The sequence below is a fragment of the Panthera leo genome, chromosome B3 (assembly GCF_018350215.1).
Source record: "Panthera leo isolate Ple1 chromosome B3, P.leo_Ple1_pat1.1, whole genome shotgun sequence".
Lineage (NCBI taxonomy): Eukaryota > Metazoa > Chordata > Mammalia > Carnivora > Felidae > Panthera > Panthera leo.
In genome coordinates this window covers 93,633,168-93,637,375 of record NC_056684.1, presented here as the reverse complement: position 1 = coordinate 93,637,375, position 4,208 = coordinate 93,633,168, and the positions used below count along the sequence as shown (strand labels likewise).

At 34.1% G+C, this 4,208-nt stretch overlaps 1 non-coding gene across 1 annotated transcript; it reads left to right on the top strand.

The window, feature by feature from the left end:
- The first annotated feature begins 1,000 nt into the window (after positions 1-1,000).
- Positions 1,001-1,107, top strand: LOC122223329. Its single transcript, XR_006204208.1, has one exon. It is a non-coding gene; the product is annotated as a U6 spliceosomal RNA (small nuclear RNA).
- Positions 1,108-4,208: the final 3,101 nt, after the last annotated feature.

The window sequence follows — 4,208 nt, the reverse complement described above, 5'->3', positions numbered from 1 at the left end:
TCAGCAATTGCACTACTAGGTATTTATCCAAGGGATACAGGTATGCTGTTTCGAAGGGGCACATGCACCCCAATGTTTATAGCAGCACTGTCAACAATAGCCAAAGTGTGAAAAGAGCCCAAATGTCCATTGATGGATGAATGGATAGAGAAGATGCGGTATATGTATATACAATGGAGTATACTTGGCAATCAAAAAGAATGAAATCTTGTCATTTGCAACTATGTGGATGGAACTAGAGCATATTATGCTAAGCAAAAGTAGTCAGTCAGAGATATACAAATATCATATGACTTTACTCATATGAGGACTTTAAGACACAGAACAGATGAACACAAGGGTGGAAGCAAAAATAATATAAAAACAGGGAGGGGGACAGAACATAAGAGACTCTTAAACACAGAGAACAAACAGAGGGTTACTGGAGGGATTGTGGGAGGGACGATGGGCTACATGGGTAAGGGGCATTAAGGAATCTACTCCTGAAATCATTGTTGCACTATATGCTAACTAATTTGGATGGTAATTAAAAAATAAAATTAAAAATAATAATATTCCGGCATACAGATAGCAGCTGATTAAAGCCAGTTCCTTAAGCCCTACTTGTTAAAAACAAAAATAGCCAATTACAAAGCAGAATTCATGTAAAAGGCAAGGAATCAATTTTAAAGAATAAAATAGGCAACAGAATATTAGCAGAAAAAAATAAAAGAATTATAAAAGGAAAAGTAAAATCAAAATGATTAGCCTATTTATAAGAGCAAACTCTTCCAAGGCTAAGAAGTGAAAGCACTATTCAGGGGAAGTCTCTTAGTTTAAGCCATCCTAAAATAGAAGACCACAATTAATGCTGATTGTGTAAACAGGTAAGACATTGGAAAAGTTAAGAATATAGCCCTGTAGGCCAATTTGGGGATCCAACAATGCCAAACCTCCACAAATCTAATTACCACTTTATTATATCCACTGCCATCACAAGGTAATAAAAATGAAGCCACTAATGCTTGCTTGGTCAGCACACATACAAAAACTGAAATGATACAAAATAGATTGCTATAACCCCTGTGCAATGGTGACATACCAACTCTTAAAATGTTTCATATTTTTCTTATTTTTTCCAAAAAGAATTCAAGCAGGATGAATCAGGAACTCCAACAGAGTGGAAGGGATTGTGGAGAGGGCAATAAGTCTTTTCTGAATATATATTTATATATAGTTTTGACATTGAATCATGTCATTTTAATTTTTTAATGAATAATGTTGTTTTATGTACTCAAAAAATTAAATTTAAAGCACTAGAAAAATAAAACTTCAAATAACAGATACATTATAATATAACTATATCCCAAATTTTTAAAAAAGCATAACTACATAGAAGGGGAAAAATAAAACTAACCTGAGTAACTTTGAAACACAGTACTTTGACCCTGAGTCTAAAGCCAAAAACAAAAACAAAAACAAAAACAAAAACCTGTAAACAAATATAGATCTCTAGTTACAGGGTCTGTTTTTGATGGTAGTTTGAGTTTATAATTCTTAAACTACCTTCTGTGTATTGTAGGACTGAACAAATGATTAAATATTTAGAGGATTAAATAAGCTAGACTGCTTACTGCTGGAGAAGGGAGTTACAAATATGGAAATAGGAAGGCTAGAATGAATTCCACGGTGCTGAATTGCAATGAAAATAATTAGTATAAATTCGGGTTTAAATGGATGAATGGATAATGATAGATGATAGATAAAGAAAGAAAAGTGGATATAAGTGTATTTATATTTTTTAGCTCTGCCTTTTGAGAGCCTAGAAGAAAAGACACCCCAGCAGCAATGAACACACTGTAAATCCTGATTTTGATTTCTAATATACCATCTCGCATTAAATCCTGATCTTGGTTTCTAAATACCATCCCCCATTAAAAGGAATTGGCTTCATTGGAATTGTAGTTGACTCTTAGTATCAAGGCAGGGAAGGTAAAACGTGAGCCTGGAACATCTTGTAGTTCCAGGAAGTAAAATTTGCTAAAACATGATGGCAGTAAGCTAGAAGGATATAGGTGCCAGTTTGAAGAGCTTCCACTCAGCTAAATATGGAATAAATTGAGCAAATAATGGTAGTAACAGAATATTCATGGGATAAATAGAAAGCTATGAATCTATACTTCCATTAAAAAAAAGAATGAATAAGTAAATTAATGGGAGAAGGAAAAATTTTTCCTTATATTACGCCCAGTAAATGGAGAGAAAGTAACAAAGTTATAAAATTACCGTTTGGCAATTATAGTTTGCCTAAATATAGCCAATTGTCCTTCAACAAGCCCGTTGAGGATAAACATTAAATTAGTGGCACCTAGATGGGCAAGACAAGAGCTACTTGTTTAGCAGATAAACCAGCAAGAGCATTTCCTATGGTTTCTGTGATAATCTCAGAAATAAGAGCTTATATTTTGATAACTGATATTTTTTTAGTATTTAATAATTTCTAATATGACATTGATCATTTCATCATTTTTCTATCAGGTTACCTGAACCTGTCTCAGATCCCCTTTCCTTCTATAGCACCCCAAAATCATAAATCATGTGTCTACTATATGTTAAGTGTTTACCATTTTTCTTTTGCCAGAATGCAAGCGCAATTCAAAGTTATTAATTTTGTCAGTTAGGAAATTAGAGCATTAGGCAAAGGAGTGAATATGATAGTTCTAAATTCCACAATGAATACTTGTCCTGCAGAGGAAATACCTGTCATTTTCAAGGGGGAAAAAAGCCATTTATAAACAACACTGAATTGGGATTCATTAAAGGAGTATTTGTAAGGGCAGTCCTGGACATACTTCCTGAGTTACAGCTAAACAGCTATATAATTTCCCTTTATCTGGAAGGATTAAGATTTACACATGTTAAACTGTGATATGAAAAGGAAAAAGTAGAACTTTATAAGCAGCAGAATAAATGACAGAGAAATGATGAAAGTTGCCTAGAAGTAACAGAGATTGTATAGTACCACGGCTGAAATTACAAAGGAAATTGTAAAAGTCATATGGGCATAGCCAAAGAGTCATTTGCTACCATGGTAATGGAGATCACTAAACTCTAAAGCATTTACTGGACTCACAAGGGGTATCTGTTCTCTGGCTAATACATCCTGCTGTTTCTGGTTAATGCTTCAAGGCAAAGAGGGGGAGGGAATCTCTTTAAAAAGATGACTGGGTATCAGAGAATAAACAAATTATGTCTGAGTTTTTATTTACTTATTTTAGGCTAGTTCAAACAGGAAGCTGATTTACACAAAATTTTTTAAACTATAATAATAATATTTTATTTTTTCCATAGTAACTATTTTTGCTTTGATTTAAGGAATTAGCAGGTGTTTTTATGTTATCATGCAGCTGTTATCTAGAAAGGACATTAAAGTGATGATTCTGTGCCAAAAAGAGATAGAACACTTTATGGTCAGCCCTTCTCTGGGTAAGCAGAATGATCAAAGGAGGGATAATAAATCCTAACATGACCACCTAGCCTGCTGACAGTAGTACAGACCTAATTGTTACTAAAATGACTGCTGAAGGTGCCATGATCCAGAAATGGGCACCTCACTTACACAGCAAACACAACAAAACACCAGTCTGGAGATGGGTACTTCCCGTACACAACAAGTCACTTCCTAGAAAATACAAAAATAGGCAGCTCACTACTTATCTAGGGCCTAACTAACTTGATGAGCCCAAATAGCTCACCTCATCAGCAGCACTCCAATAGTTTGATTCCCTGACATGGGATAGGTACTATATCCCTCCCACAAGCCTCAGCCCTAGAGCTTATCTTTTATGTCGGGTTAGATTCCCTGCTTAACTCTCTGTTTTTGGTGCAAGAATCTTCAATTTTGTTCTTTAACATAATAAAGGAAATATCCTCATAGAAACAAAAATCAAATGAAAAGAAACATTTGGGATATATGTCAGTTTTTACTAATCTGCTATTTGCTATGATTTCTTTTTTATTGTAAATAAATATATTTTTAATACTCAATTTTATGTTCATAATTTTTAATTAATTTTTTAGAGCTAGTCTCCAAAACTGAATAAATTTCAGGCCTCAGAAAACCTGGAGCAGTTGGCTATAATTCTGGTACATTCGAAAGTGATGGTTTGACACTGGTTACCCATAGGTGCAAATATGGTGAGGATGTCTGGATTGAGACGTTATTTTAT